Genomic DNA, 17,247 nt, shown 5'->3' with positions numbered 1-17,247 from the left:
ATTTTGAGAATATTTCCCTGACTGGAAAAAAGCTTCTACACATTCATTACATTTGTAGGAATAATCTTGAATATGGATATCCTCATGGCTAATAAGCTTTAAACATTGATGAAAGACATTCTCACATGCTTTACATTTGTACTGGTTCTCTGGATATTGACCTTTCTGATATTTTATAGAGCATGAGACTTGGTTCAAGTTTTTTCAGGTTTCTTGCATTGATAATTTCTCTCATCAATATAAATATCCTGGTAATTATTTATGGTTTTATTGGACATGTAAGGTTTTCCCAATTTTCTATTCCCTGATATTGATTAAGCAATGATGATTGGATATACTCCTCACTATACTGATCACAGTTGTAGATTTTGGCATCTGGTGGTAGTATTTGTTGGTGGAAGAACAATAAAGTTTTAATGAAGGACTCATCAAATTGATCATATTTAGAAATATTCTCTTCAATTTTAAATCTCTGGTCTTCAGAAATATTTGAGTGAACACTTAATCCAATCTTATATCCAAAGTCCTGGGTTTCTCTGGTTATTTCAAAAGACTGCTTATTGCTTCCTTTAATATGTAGTGCTGAAAATAATTCAGATATAGTTTAAATGGCATGCTGACTCTAGTGAGAACAAAGGTGAATAGCAATTACAGCAACAGAGAGACTGCACAACATATGGAATTCATCACGGAAGGTAAAGACGGAGCGCTTTTAACAAGAAACAGACAAAGCTTTTTTAGTGGGAAAATATACAGAGTACTCCAGAGAAGACACATCCTGCCAACAGTTTGGAGAAGTGCCCAGAATGTCCAGTGTGGCTGCATGGTGCTAAATTTCCCCTGAACAAATCCATTCAATAAAAGATGGAATAGGCAGGTTTTTTTAAAATAACAAAAATCTCATCAAAAATGAACCAAGACATCAAAATAACCAAGAAATATAGTCCAATAAAAGGACAACAATAATATTCAAGTGACCATAACGAAGTGAAGATCTATGAAGTAATTTTTATTTTATTTGATTTTATTTCAGCATATTATGGGGGTACAAATGTTTAGGTTATGTATACTGACTTTGCCCCAGCTGAATCAGAGCTTCAAGCATGTCCATCCCCCATAAGGTACACACCACACCCATTAGGTGTGTATATATCCATCCCCTCCTCCTCCTTCCCATCTGCCTGACACCCAATGAATATTATTATTATATGTGTACTTAAATGTTGATCAGTTAATACCAAGTTGATGGTGAGTCCGTGTGGTGCTTGGTTTTCCATTCTTGTGATACTTCACTTAGTAAAATGGTTCCAGCTCTATCCAGGATAATACAAGAGGTGCTATATCACCATTGTTTTTTGTGGCTGAGTAGAACTCCATGGTATATGTATACCACATTGTATTAATCCACTCATGTATTGATGGGCACTTGGGTTGTTTCCACATCTTTGCAATTGTGAATTGTGCTGCTATAACCATTCTGGTGCTAATGTCTTCTTTATGGAAGGCCTTTTGTTCTTTTGGGTAGATGCCCAGTAATGGGATTGCTGGATCAAATGGTAGTTCTACTTGTATCTCTTTGAGGTATCTCCATATTACTTTTGACAGAAGTTGTACTAGTTTGCGGTCACACATAAAGTAATTTTAAAAGTATTTAAAATAACTTTTTTAAAGATGCCCTGTTAGCTTAATGAGAACACAGACAACTAAAGAAAAAGAAAAAAATGCACAAAGAAATTGATATTATTAACAAAGAGATTTGAACTTGAATAAAACCCACAAATGTAAAGTATGGAGCTGATAAATATAAAAACTGAATTTAAAGATTCACTAAAGCAAGAACAGACTTGATGTAGAAGAAAAAAAAAAAACCCAGCATGCTTAGTAATAGGCCATTTGTAATTACAGACAAGAGAGGGAAAAAAAAGAGAGAGAGAGAGAGAAATGAGCAGGGAGCATACCTGAAGAAATAATGTCTGAGAACTTCCTAAAGTTGAAGAAGATAGCATAAAATTTAAAGAAGCTAAAACTACTCTAACTAGAAACAACAGAAAAAGATCCAAAACAAGACACATCATAATCAAAAATTTAAAAATTACAAAGAGAATCTTGAAAATCAGCAAGAAAAAATGTGACTTGTCATGTACAAGGGCACTCTTATGGGATGATCAACAGATTTTTTAGCAAAAAAACCTTGCAAGCCAGAAAGGTATAGGATGATACAGTCAAAGTGTTGAAAAAATGACAACTAACAACCAGAACACTATTTCTAGCAAAAATTAATATTAGTTGAAAATTAAAAATTAGTTGAAAACAAAACATTTCAAAGATCAAAAAAGCTTAAACAATTTATACTCAAGGGACATACCCTACACAAATTGCAAAAAGCAGTCAGTTCTTTTTTTTTTTTCAGCTCATTATGGGGGTACAAAAGTTCAGGTTATATATATTGCCCATGCCTCCCCATCCCCCCGAGTCTGAGCTTCAAGTGTGTCCATTCCCTAGACAGTGCACATCACACTCATTATGTAGGTATGCACTCATCCCCTCCACCCACCCGCATCCCCCCCAGTCAGAACTTCAAGCGTGTCCATTCCCCAGACAGTGTGCATTGCACTCATCAAGTATGTATACACCCATCCCTTCCCCCCAGACCCCACCTCTGTCCGATACCCAATTGGTGTTATTCCCAAATGTGCACTCAGGGAAACCAGTTTGCTGGTGAGTACATGTGGTGCTTATTTTTCCATTCTTGGGATACTTCACTTCATAGAATGGGTTCCAACTCTCTTCAGGAGAACCAAAGAGATGCCATATCGCCATTATTTCTAATAGCTGAGTAATATTCCCTGGTATACATATACCACATTTTGCTAATCCATTCATGAATTGATGGGCATTTGGGTTGTTTCCACATCTTTGCAATTGTGAATTGTGCTGCTATAAACATTCCGGTGCAGGTGTCTTTTTTATAGAATGACTTGGGTGGAGGAGCAGCAGTCAGTTCTTCATAATGAAAAGTAAAATATTAGCCACATAGTTATGTGAGTATATCAAGTTCCACGGTAAATGTAATTGTGTGCATACATATAGTATTCTGTGTTATCATAATGATGGTGAATAAAATACTTTTAATTCTGCTATAGATTTGAATAGGCAAACCCTTAAAGTAACCACAAATTTGTGTTAATGGGTACATAATAAAAAGTATATAATCTGTGATTTCAACAGAATGCAATGTAAAAAGGCAGGGACTTTGTATTCAGTTAAAGTTTTCAGCTTAAAATAGTTTGTTATAATAGGCAGATTTTTAAAAATAAGTATAGTAAACACAAACAAAATATCTATGGTATATACACATCTCAAATGCTCTTGGGGTTTTAAAGAAAAAAGAAAAACATAATAAAATATAGTAGATACACAAAAGGAAATGAGAAAGGAATCAAAACATATCACTACAAAAATCAGCAAAACACAAAGGAAGACAGTAAAAGAAAACAAGAACAAGATAGCTATAAGACTTACAGAAATAAATAAAAGGCAAGTTATTGCCTTTCAGTATTTACTTTCTCTAAAATAAATTAAATCAATCACAAGACATATTTTGTCTGAATAAATTGAAGAAATATGATCCAACTCTACGTTTTCTACAAAAGACCTACTTTTTTTGGGTGGGGGACAGAGTCTCACTCTGTTGCCTGGGTTAAAGTGCTGTGGCGTCAGCCTAGCTAACAGCAACCTCAAACTCCTGAGCTCAAGTAATCCTCCTGCCTCAGCCTCCTGAGTAGCTGGGACTACAAGCATGTGCCACCATGCCCAGCTGATTTTTTCTATATATTTCTAGTTGTTCAGCTAATTTATTTCTATTTTTAGTAGAGACAGGGTCTCGCTCTTGCTCAGGCTGGTCTCAAACTCCTGAGCTCAAACAATCCACCCACCTTGGCCTGCCAGAGTGCTAGGATTACAGGAGTGAGCCACCGCACCCAGCAAAAAACTTACTTTAGATGTAAGGGCACAGAGGACTGTAAGTAAAAGAATTGAAAAAAGTTATTGAATGCAATGTCAAATACTCCCACATTGACAAAATATATGTTACATCAAAAATTGTCATAGGGGATAGCAAAGGGCATTATATAATGATCAAAAAGTCCATTAATCAGGAAGCTATCACAAGTATTAATCCATATGCATCTACCATTACAGCTCCCAAATATATGAAGCAACTTTTTACAGAATTGAAGCAAGAATCAGACAATATCACAAGAACAGTAGTATAATTTGATACCACCCTTTCAATAATGAAAAGAAGTCAAGAGACAAAAGAACAAAACGAAACAGAAGATGTGAACACTATAGATTACACCTAAAAGTCTTATACTGAACTCTCCACTCTACACACTATTTTTAAGCAAACATAGCACATTATGGCAGATAGACAACCTGCTAAGCCACAAAACAAGTCTCAACAAATTTAAGCACATAAAAATCACACAAAGTATTATTGCTGACTACAATAGAATAAAACTAGAAGTAAAAATCAAAAGGAAAGTGATATGTCCACAACTATGTGGAAATTAAACAAAAAACTACTGGAAACACTTTTTTTCAAAAGCTAAAAGATTTAATATTATTAATATGTCAATGCTACCCAAAGTGATCTACAGATTTGATGAAATCTCTGTCAAAATACCAATGCAAATTTTTACAGAAGTGTTAAAATATTCTAAAATTTCTATGGAATCTCAAAAGATTAAAAAAAAAACAGAAGAAACAATATTGTAATAGGAAAACACAGAAGCAACCGATTTTTCAATTTCAAAACATATTACAAAGCTATGTTATTCAAAACAGTGTGGTACTGGCATAAAGACAGACAAATAGATGATTAAATAGATTTAAAAGCCCAGAAATAAACACTCATGTATAATATATTGACAACTTATTCTCAGAAATTCTCACCAGAACATCACAGTGAGGAAAGGAAAGTCTCTTCAACAAATAAGGTTAGGAATACTGGAAATTCAAATCAGACAAATTAAAGTTGGACCTTACCTTGTACTATACACAAACGAGAACTCAAAATAGACTGACTTATTTTTTGTAGCCTTTCTAAACTGAATTTTAACATTTCTATTTTAGTTTACTGTTAGTGTAGACAAATACTATTAATTTTTATGTTGATTTTGTATTCTGTAACTTTACTGATTTTTTAAGAGTTCTAACAATTTTGGGGTTGTGTGTAGTTTTTTAGGTTTTTTTAAAATATAAGATCACTTTGTCTGCAAACAGGGACAATTTGTCTTCTCACTTTCCAGTTTAAATGATTTTAATTCTTTCTCCTCTCTTTCCCACAATGGCTTCCAGTACTACGTTGAATAGGACTGGTGAAAACAGGTATCCTTGTCTTGTTGGAAATCTCAGAGAAAAAGCTTGCAGCATTTCCCTCCTCACTGTGTTATCATTGGTTTTTTTTTACATATGGCCTTTATTGTGTTGATATACATACCTTGTATACCTAATTTTTTGAGTGTTTTTATTATAAAGGAATGTTGTCAAATGCTTTTCCTGCATCTACGCTAGCTGTAAAAAATTAAGATATCTAGCAATAAACTTAAAAAGTTGAAAGATATAGATACTAAAAACTATAAAATAGGGATGAAGAAATTGAAATACACATGAATAAATGGAAAGTTACCTTTTGTTAATGGATTTGAAAAATAATTTTTAAATGGCCATACCACCCAAAGTGATGTACAACTTCAATGTAATTTCTATCAACATATCAATGACATTCATCACAGAAATTTTTTAAAATCCCTAAAATGAATATGAAACTAGAAAATATCCCAAATAGCAAAAGCAATCCTGAGCAAAAAGAACAAACCTGAAGTCACAGTATATGACTTCAAAATTTACTAAAAAGCTATAGTAACCAAACAGCATGGTACTGGCATACAAACATGGATGGATCTGAAGGACAAAATGTTAAGTGGAATAAGCCAGACACAAAAATACAAATACTGTAGAATGTACTCATGTGTGGTATGTTTAAAAAAAAGTTGAGATCATAGAAGCAGAAAGTAGAACAATGGTTACCAGAGACTAAGGGAAGTGGACGAAGAGGTGAGGTTGGTTAACTGGTACAAAATTACAATTAGAAAGAAGAAACAAGTTTTGGTTTTCTATTGCACAGTAAGATGAAAATGGTTAAGAGTAAGGTATTGTATATTACCAAATAGTTAGAAGACCAGCTTGTGGATATTTTCACCACGAAGAAATAATAAATGCATGAGGTAATGAATACACTAAATATCATGATTTCATTATTATACAACATATATATGTGAAACGTCAAATTGTATCCTGTAAATATGCACAATTATAAGTGTCAATTAAAAACATAGACAAAGACTTAAATGTAAGACCTATAAATATTAAACTCCTAGAAGCATATATAAAAGGGAAGCTTCATTACAATTACACTTTGTAATGATTTCTTGGATATGATATCAAAGTTAACACACAACAAAAGCAAGAATATGCACATGGTACTACATCAGTGTATCCAAAATATCTCAAACTTATTCAAAGCAAAACATGGAATAGATATTTGCACATTTGCATACATTGCAGCATTATTTACTAAAGACAATACCTGGAAACAAACAAAATGTCCCTTTATCGATGAGTAGATAAAGAAATATGGCATATACATATAATGGAATGTTATTTAGCCTTAAAAATGTTCATCTTGACACATATTATAGCAAGGACAAACGTTGAGGATAATATGTTAAGTAAAACAAAGCAATCAAAAAGAAACAGTCACTGTATTATTATACTCATAAAGTATGTGAAGTAGTCAAATTCATAGAAAGAGAAAGTAAAGTGATGTTTTTCAGGAGTTAGAAAGAGGTAGAAAGAATCATTTCCTGTTTAATGGCTATTCACTTTTAGTTTAATAAGATAAAAATGATCTAGAAATATGTTGAAAAACTATGTGAATATACTTAACACTACTAAACTGTATACTTAAAAATGTTTGATATAACAATTTTATGTATTTTACCACAATTAAAAATTTGGCTACCTAAAGAGATAATTAGAAAACTTTTCAAAAATCACCTTCAAATAACAAAATTGTTTCTCTCATAAAATAATATAAATTCAAACAATAAATATATTGTGAATTTAAGACTATTTCCTTCACCACTCACATAGATAGGCTAAAGCAATCATTGATAACCAACCGGCACACTCGCGAGAGTGCGCACACACCCACACACGATAAGTTCTGAACAAGCATGGACAATGTAAGTCCTGAACCATGTGTGGGCAATTTTTATAAAGTCAAAAAAAGCACAGATATTTTATAGGCAGCAAATATATGCCCAATGCATACAGAAATCATGTACCACATTATTTTAAGTGTACAGAGCTGAACATTATCATCCATTTCATAATATTCAGGTGCAAAATAAAAAATACAATGCACTCATCTGAGGAAACATACACTCAAAAGAAACACAGTAATATTGACTTGAAAACAAGAATAAGAGAAATTTTGATACATAAAATACTGAAGATAACATAGATATACTATTTAAAAATAATTCTTTTGTCTTTTCTCTCTGTACTTTAATAGATGCAAATAAAAATAATTCTTTAGCAATAGATTAGGACCCTGTCTCAAAAAAAGGTAATACTTTCAATATCTACAATTTTTAATTGCATGCTGCCATGAAGATTGGTGCTATTTTTACATAAAATATAGAAGCAATAATACAGCCTTTTGAAGTTAAGAAATGCTTGGCATTTCCAAATGAACAACATAAATGTTGTAAAATATGGTATAAATTACTGAAATAAAAAGTAAAATTTTGGGATTAAATTATGCCATCATTTAAATATAGGCTGAGAAAATGGATATTAATTTTAGTGATTTCTTCTTGCCTACAATAAACTTGAACTTAACTCCAAACATTTTAATAAATGTTTGGTGCCCACTAGTAATCTAATTTGCTTCTTACATTAACAGGTAAATTTAGCATTTTATTTCAGAACTTTTGAATCCAAGAACCATGGACAAATTTGACATATATTTCAGAAAGTGAAGCATATAGCAGAGTAACATAAGCGAGATGACACAATAGGAGGTCTCCCAGTCATATCCCCACAGCATAATGTGATAGCCATGCTCAAACAAAGCAGCCTTGATGGGAGTTTTGCACTCCAGGTCAGAGTTTTTGATACCCTGGTTGAGCCCAAGTTTGAGGAGGGCCATTTTGAGAAAGCCAGACCATGACCAGGTGGCAGACTTGCCAATAATAGTCCTGGCAAGAGAATAAAAAATGACCACATCCCACTTTAACCTAAGCTATAGCCCATTTGACCTTGATCTTGCCACTAGCACCATCTGTCAAGATACACAGGAGGATTCATATCCACCTGAGTCTCAGGTGAACAGGCCTGCAGACCTTGGTCCTATCTTTGGCCACTGAATCAGCCTAAAACCCACCTTTTTCACCTCTCAGCCATGGTATGGGAAAAATCCTGCCCACATAGGAACACTCAGGGAAAACACTCATCTGTGCTCCTGAATATAGAACCAGTAAGAGAAAAAAAAATAATAACGTTACCTTTGGGGCCGTGCTGACTTCTTAAAATACTATTGAAAAACTGCCATTTCGCTCCTCATCACAAACACCCATTCCTGTGACCCTCTGCTTTTGTCTTTGCCTCGACAACTCAATTCCAAAAAGCCAAGTCAGAGCTGGAAATTATTGTGGGAAAGAATAAATGGTGCAGACAAACCCAGGCACGCCTCGACCCTCTGTGAAGAAAAACCACAAGATCAGCCCCCAAACTTCTAGTGAAGTCAGGCAGGATTTACCTCTGCCTGCCAGGGAGATTTCAGTTCAGGAACATTCAGCCATTTTTCATTTTGTGGCTTTTGGAATCTTAAATGTTTTAAAAGAACTATTATTATTTTTCAAAGGTGGCAAAAAATGAGTCCTAAAGGACTGGCTTTCTCTAAATCTTAGAGAACCAAGGCAGATCTTTAGGAAGGTCCAGTAGTCTCCGCACAAGGGGCAATGGCGAGGGAGACGCGGAAGCAGACAGCAAGGACAACCCAGGGCACTGGGATGTGGAGGACGCCGCCACTGCTGCCGCCACGTGTGGGGCCAGCGGTGGGGGCCGTCTGCACCCCCCCGCGGTGGCCGGGGAGGAGATCCGGCAGATGCTGGAGGGCAAGCCACTGGCCGAGATGCGTCCTGACTCGCTGCAGGACTACATGGGGCAGAGCAGGGCTGTGGGGCAGGAGACCTTGTTCCGCTCGCTCTTGGAGACCAACGAAATTCCCTCGCTCATCCTTGGGGGGCCACCGGGCTGCGGCAAGACCACTCTGGCTCACATCATAGCCAACAACAGCAAGAAGCATAGCACAAGGCTTGTGACATTGTCTGCAACAAATGCCAAGACAAATCATGTGCGAGATGTCATAAAACAAGCTTAAAATGAAAAGAGCTTTTTCAAAAGGAAAACCATCCTTTTTATTGATGAGATTTATCGGTTCAATAAATCTCAGCAGGACACTTCCTTCCTCACGTGGAATGTGGGACCATCACCCTGATCGGGGCAACCACTGAGAGCCCTTCCTTCCAGGTCAATGCTGCTCTTCTGAGCTGCTGTCGGGTGATTGTTCTTGAGAAATATCCAGTAGAGGCAATGGTGACTATTTTAATGCGAATGATCAACTCACTGGGAATCCACGTCCTACACTCTAGCCGTCCCACTGAACCTCTGGGCCACAGCAGCAACAGCAGCTCTGAGCCCTCCGTGATCACAGAGGACAAAGCAGTAGACACTCTGGCTTACCTCAATGACAGGGATGCCAGGGCTGGGTTGAATGGACTGCAGTTGGCTGTGCTGGCCAGGCTAAGCTCCAGGAAGATGTTCTGTAAGAAGGGTGGGCAAACCTATTCTCCCAGCAGAGTTCTGATCACTGAGAATGACCTGAAGGAAGGCCTGCAGCGATCCCACATTATGCATAACCGTGCAGGAGAGGAGCACTACAACTGCATCTCCGCCCTGCACAAGTCCATGCGGGACTCCGACCAGAACGCCTCCTTCTACTGGCTGGCTCGCATGCTCGAGGAAGGAGAGGAACCGCTCTATGTAGCAAGGAGGCTCGTGAGGTTTGCCAGCAAGGACATAGGTCTGGCAGACCCATCTGCGTTAACAAAAGCAGTCGCTGCCTACCAAGGCTGTCATTTTATAGGCATGCCTGAATGCGAGGTGCTTCTGGCCCAGTGTGTAGTCTATTTTGCCAGAGCCCCAAAGTCCATTGAGGTATTCAGCGCCTATAGCAACGTCAAAGCCCGCCTGAGGAACCACCAGGGCCCTCTGCCCCCAGTGCCTCAGGGCCTTCTGCACCTGAGGAAGGCGCCAACCGGGCTGATGAAGGATTTGGGCTACTGCAAAGGCTCCAAGTACAACCCCCTGTGCAGCGAGGCTGTGGAGCAGGAATACCTGCCTTAAGAGTTGAGAGGAGTTGATTTTTTCAAGCAAAGGAGGTGCTGACTCTTTCAGGTTATGACAGCAGAAGGATGTTTCTTTTTTTAGGAAGGGCCAGAAAGAAGGAGTAACTGGACTGTGAAGTTGGTTGCCTGGTAGAAGTTAAAACAGACCAACATTTTGTGCCAGAAATTTAAGAGCTCTGTAGGTGGAGGCACAGTTACTTCAACTAAATGTATGACATTGAAATTCTGTTCTTTTGCACTCTGTGCAATGGTTATGCTTATGAAAATATCTGGCAGCTTTGTGCAATGAATTAATGTTGTAAGGAATTATCTGTTTTGTCATAATATTTAAGTCATAATGTCATTTCAGAATTCAGTTCTGTAGGATTTTTTTTCTTTAAAAAATGTATATTCTGGGTAGTTTTAATTGGTAAAAAAATGTAATTGTGATTTAATACTGCATAGTGTTTTGGGTATTTTTTTATATGCAAAGGTCTTACAAGCCGATAAAACTATTTTAAATAAAAAAAACAAGTAACACACGATAACTTGGGTGGAAAATAATAATTCAAAAAATAGAGATGAGAAATAAGAAAAAAAAAGATAATAAAAAGTCAACATCCCACCCTCTAGAGGTAATCACTGCCAACATTTTGTGTATGGCCTTGGGGACTATGCATATGTGGGGGTCTGTACATGTGCACACACACAAAATAGCACGTGCACTGCAACACTGTGCCCAGGACTTTGTATACGATGCCCTATTTTCTGCGTACAAAACCCCAAGGCTAGGAAGGATCACAAGGCAAGGAAGCTGGGTCTCCGGCAAGTTCATAACAGAAGGACTTGAGGACCCAATGTGACCACAGTCTCCTGATGTCACCATCCCCTCTGCTCCTGAGGAAAGATCAGGGGACACTTCCTAGAATTTCCTTCCCCATGTGGTCCAGGAAGGAGTCTGCCAGAGAAGCACTGGGGCAGTTGGGAAGAACAGTCTTCATCCTCCATCAGCCCTTGCATGTAGCTGACCACCCCATGACTGCATGATTTCTGGGTCCTTTCTCTTCGTGGTGTGTCCTAGCTGAGATTCGCAGCCAGCAAACCCGGGGCTAGTAAGTGATGGGGCAGAGGCCAGAGGTGGGAAGGAAGGTGGGCGGGACAGACCCCCTGCCCATAGAGGAGCACAGGGCCCGCCACGCACTGTTACATGGGAGTCCCCTCACACGTGTAGAACCCGGCTTTGTGGATGGCAAAGCTGTGAGCATGTGCAATCGGCCCAAGGCCACACACGCAGCCAATCCATGTCAGAGTGAGGACTCAAGCCCAGCGCTCTGGCTCCAAAGCACACTGGGCCCCGGGAGGCTGCCCTTATAGAGAAGGTGCCAGTGGGCCTCACGGTGTGGAGGGGAGAGAGACAGCTGCAGAGTTTCAGGGTGAGATGGAACAGCAGTCAGGAGGAATGCAAGGGGAAGAATGCAAGCCTGCAGAAGAGGCAGTCACTGGGGGGGGAGGCGGGGGAGTGACCAAAACAACTTCTAAGGCCAGTCCCAGAAGCAGAAGGACAAGATACTGGGTCAGGGAGCCTCCACCACAAAGGGCTCTGATGCCAGAGGGAAAGCCAGCCCTCCTGGAGCTTGCCTTGACTTGGGCCCTCTGCGTAGGGGAGACCTAGATACTAAGTACCTAGGTCTGACGCCGGGTCCCAAGGAGCCGTATTCCAGCAGGATGTTCCAGGAGGGCTGGCTGAGGCTCACACTGTCCTAGGCTTACTGCTTCCTAAGTGTGTCCCCTTGAATTTGAATACTCGTGTGCCTGAACTTTTCTTCTTCATTTTTGTAGTTCTATAATAATTTGAGTCTTTGACTTGTAAAATTAGCTTCTGAGTCATTTTTTTCCCCTCAGTGACATCTCAGCATTTCCTGTCTCCTAGCTGTGCACCAAATGCCGATTCCTGTCCTAGACCAAAGGCCACAGGGGGAAAGTTCTGACGAGGGACTGAATCAGTCTCCCGAAAGATGGAGCAGGTACCAACAGGAACTTGATGTTTATAGCCATGAAAAGGCAACCTGATTTTTGAAATCCCTATTGCCAGGACCCCAGAAGATGCAAGATGGGGATGAGGTGCCCTTGCATGTGACACTGACTGTACGTGCTGTGTCTGCATCAACCGAAGGGTCTGTACGTCCACCAGCTCCTCCCTCTGCACACGTCTCCATGCAGTGGGCTGCCTTCATGTCTCTCTATCACCCTTCTCCTTTCCCTTTTATCTGGTCGTGTTCCATCACTGGAGTACAGATTTATGAATTTTATCTTGGCCTTTGTTCCCCATTCTTTAATTTAAATTTACAATGACTAGAGCACTTAATTTGCTTTTTTAAAAAGCAAACAAAAGGAAGTACTTTTTATTAAATAACACTAATTGATTTTTCCTGCAGTGGAAAAGAAGCTCTCCTGCCCTGGTCACATGGCCTGTGATGAAGATGAGGAGGCCTGTTGTCATCTGTGGCTCTGCACAACCTGGGTCAAGGGTACCTTTCCAAAGAAGGGCATCCTGGAGGCATGCCAAGGCCTCGAGTCCTCCAGAAGATGAGAGAACTGATCCCATTGTCCAGGTAACTGGCAGGGACACAGATGATCTGGGTTTATAAAGAAAATAGGAGATGCAGAGAATCCTGTTCTCTGACGCTGTGATCCATTAAAACAGATTTCTGAGTTCTGTGTGCAGAAATCGTTATCACTTCTCGTGGCAGAAAACAATAAATACAAGCCAATTTAACAAGATGCCCTGAGGCCATTGGCAATGCAGAAAGATTATAAATCAATAGATTTTTTGTGCTTATACATCTTCCAACAATCTCATTACAAATAAATCCATAGATAAAAATTCACAAAGCATTCACCTTCTAACAGCTGCTAAAGTATTTGCCCTGATTAACAATTTAAAATAATGTTTTCAAATAGGAGGCTAACTCTGAAAAACAGTTGGTAAACCTCAAAGGAAGGAGGAAGGGAAAACATTACTTCACTTTAGTTTTTAACTTCTATTTAGCATAAAATTATTCTACCCTCAAACTGTGGTAGTTGGTAATGGGGCAGATGGTGCTTTGATGCCATAAGATATGCATGGAGCAACTCTCTGAAACATCTGTTTTACTCAAAAATATTTAGGGAAGACTTTATATTTTTAAAAACCTGTCTATACTATAGCATAGGATATGTTATTAGCCATATAAAATAAAATGTAAGATTTCAAATAAATTGCTATTTATTGTCGAGTACTCAGATGGAAACACATCCGAGTACCTGAGAGAGGAAGTGGCCATAAATGTACACATATATATGTATACGTAATTAACGGGGCTCGTTAATGCAGAGCAGCGACTACAACACAGTGCTCTAATCCCTGTGCATCGCAAATGTTTGTTCTCTGGGTTTATTTTCAGAAATGTTACAATGCTCTACTAACTCATAAGAAATCTATATACATTACACCCACATTCAGAGTATATATTAAAGAAATGGAGGTATTTAGGGTAACATTAATACTTTACTAGCAACCTTAGAAAATTTTCCAGAAACAAACCTTTCACATGGATAGTAGATCCTTTTCCCTGAAGAATCCTGCAGCAGCTAACACAACACCAAATGAGAATCTGCCCAGTTGAGGGCCAAGCCAGAGAGTTTGGTGTGTGTTCTCAATTAGGTGCTCCAAAGACCAGAGACCAGGGTTTGCTTGTTAGGAACTGCAAAGTGGACACTTTTTGCCATTTTATTCTGTTTATTAATTTAGTCTTTCATTCAATAAGTACAGCCTGGAGGGAGATCACATCTGTGTTTGGAGAGCCTGGCTGGGGTCCCAGTGGATTGCACACCAACAGCCTATATTTCTACTTTCCTGCTGATGAAATCTCAGCAATTTGACATTCCCAGGCAAGTCTCCTTCCCAGGGCATGATGTTGACAGGTATGACGCTCCTACCAAGAGTAACATAATCAAAGACTACTCAGTATTGGACACTGGCATTAGGGTGAGAATTTTAATAGCTGAGTCTTGACTGGCCACAGATAAGACTTTTGGGGGAGAACTCATTGGCATCTGCACTCTGCACAATTCTGGCTCTTTTGTCCTAGTTCTCTGTGTCTACCAGACCTACCTGACATGACTCAAATGGTTACTTGTGTTGTGGGATTACCCAGCATTATTTGTGTTTGCTATTAAAAAATGGGTTTAGTCCTAAAAGGAGACAATACACTGCACTAACTTGGCATTGTGTTTGTGTCTTCTTGGAATCTTATGTTTCCAGTGTGGTGCAAAAAGAGCCCGTTAGAAGGAAAATTTCTTTCATTTTATTCATAATTCTGATCATTAATATTCCAAATACATGCAAAATACTTTTTCAAATGATGCAATAACTATTAAAAGAATGTGTGTATATAGAAAAAAATGATAAATTACACAATTACAGGTAGGAGTTGTGTCAAAGCGGTGAAATTATGAGTGCTTTCATTTCTATTTCTCAAAATGTGGTTAGATTTCTTGTTGAATAAAATAACAGCATTGTAAACCCGTCCATCTACTTCCTTGACATCCCAGTCTGTTTGCAGAATTGTGCATTATGACTTTGAAGACTGATGGAGACGTGCAATGAGGACTGTTGCACTGAGAAGCTGAATCATTCTTCTCGGGGAATGGAAAATGCTCCAGTGTTGCCCAGCTTCCTGTAAAGAATAGATTAAAAAAGAATTCATTCCCCAAAATAAAGTGGCTTACATGTACAGAAAAACGCCCCTGAAGTACAATACCTGAGACTGTCAAATAAAATATATATGCATATACTTATATTTCAAATGTGTGGTTGCCTGAGCACAAAAGTAAGAAATCCTTGGAGGGTATAGAAGATGATAAAGTTTCAGTAGAGAATTGCAGAGGCTCTTACAGCTGCATTTTCTGACATTTCTCAATCCTGGTGGCTTAGACCATGGGCTTTCATGGCTGTCAGGACAGGAACCTCAAAAAGGGAGGTCATGTCAAAGATTCCTAGATAAAGCTAGATCCCTACCAGGTGACAGACTCACAAAGAGAGATGGAAAATATACTTGTCTGTTTTGATTTGAGCTCTGGGTGGAGGGATAATAAAGAAAAATTCCTAATGACAAGTCTTTCTTTATATGAGCCTGAAGTGTCATTTCGTACAACTACTGTAGAAAAAAAATTAAAAAAGCAAAACACTTGGCTTACAGTGTTTCTAGACACCTTAAAATTTTCAATGAATATAGTCACAAAGACCCTGTAGGAACAATCAAATATTACAAAAAATATAAGGAAAAGAGTTATTGTGAACAAGAGTTGGCAGACAAACACAAACGAAATGCAAAATCAACCCCACAAAAATTGCAGATATTAGAATGATTATCTTAAAAACTAATATAAAAGTGTTTAATATGTTTAAATGTGTATTTTACAAAGAATAAAAGTATTAATTAAGAAGAGCTTTAAAATTTACATTGCAATGTTATGTCAACACATTTGGCAATTGGAGAAAATAACAAATTTCAAGGAAAAATACAAATTGTCAAAACCAACTCAAAAAGAAATAAAATAGTTTGAATTGTCATCTATCCATTAAAGATATTAGGGACTGGGCATGGTGGCTCATGCCTATAATCCTAACACTCTGGGAGGATCACTTGAGGTCAGGAGTTCGAGACCAGCCTGAACAAGAGAGAGACACCATTTCTATTAAAAATAGAAAAATAAACTAGCCAGGCAACTAAAAATAGAAACAAACAAACAAACAAACAAAAATTAACCAGGTGTGGTGGGGAGTGCCTGTAGTCCCAGCTACTCAGGAGGTTAAGGCAGGAGGATTGCTTGAGCCCAGGAGTTTGAGGTTGCTGTGACCTAAGCTGAGGTCACCACCCTCTAGCCCGGACAACAGAGCAAGAGTGCCTCAAAAAAAAAAAAAAAAAAAAAAAAAAAAAAAAAAAAAAGATATTGACTCTGTCTCACAAAGAAAACACTAGTTTCAGATGGGTTTTATCGATAAGTTCTACTAAATACTAAGATGTTCTAGACGTTAGGTAATAATATTAATACCCAAATTGAAATAGCTCACAAGAAAAGTGTTAATTGAGAAAGTAGATCTCTATAAATTACCCAAAATGCAGTTCACAAAGACAGACATATAGAAAATATGAGATAGAGGTTAAGAGACGTAGAGTGAGATTGTCTAATATGCATTTCATTAGAGTTCTAGACAAAGATCATAAATAGATGTGAGAGAACCAATACTGAAAGAATGACTGAAAATTTTCTAAAATTAAGAAAAGACAGAAATCTTTATATTCAGAAATCTCCACGCATTCCAAATAGTATAGTAGACAGATGTTCATAATAGGGACACCACAGTAAAATGATAGAGCATCAAAGACACAGAGGAGATCTTAAGTGACTAGGGAGAAAATATGTCTGTAAAACAAAAATAATTAGACAGCTAACTTCGCAAAAGCAACAGTGGCAACCAGACAACAATAGAAATATATTTCCAAAATTCTGAGTGAAGATAAGTGACTCAGAAGTGTAATAAATTTCACTTAGTAATTTTACTAAGTGAAACACATAGGATAAATGTGTTTAGGCAACACATAAGGATAAATAAAATGAAAACTTGATCTAATGAACATAATAAGAAATGCTGCCTTCAAAAACTGGAGAATGTTTATTCATT

The 17,247-nt window shown here is 38.0% G+C and overlaps 1 pseudogene; it reads left to right on the top strand.

Annotated features, from left to right (window-relative positions):
• The first annotated feature begins 9,094 nt into the window (after positions 1-9,094).
• LOC138378711 (ATPase WRNIP1 pseudogene) lies at positions 9,095-10,581 on the top strand (annotated as a pseudogene).
• The last annotated feature ends 6,666 nt before the right edge of the window (positions 10,582-17,247 follow it).

The sequence above is a fragment of the Eulemur rufifrons genome, chromosome 30 (genome assembly GCF_041146395.1).
Source record: "Eulemur rufifrons isolate Redbay chromosome 30, OSU_ERuf_1, whole genome shotgun sequence".
Classification (NCBI taxonomy): Eukaryota; Metazoa; Chordata; class Mammalia; order Primates; family Lemuridae; genus Eulemur; species Eulemur rufifrons.
Note: the sequence above shows the minus strand (reverse complement) of the source record. Positions and strands in the feature narration are given on the sequence as shown.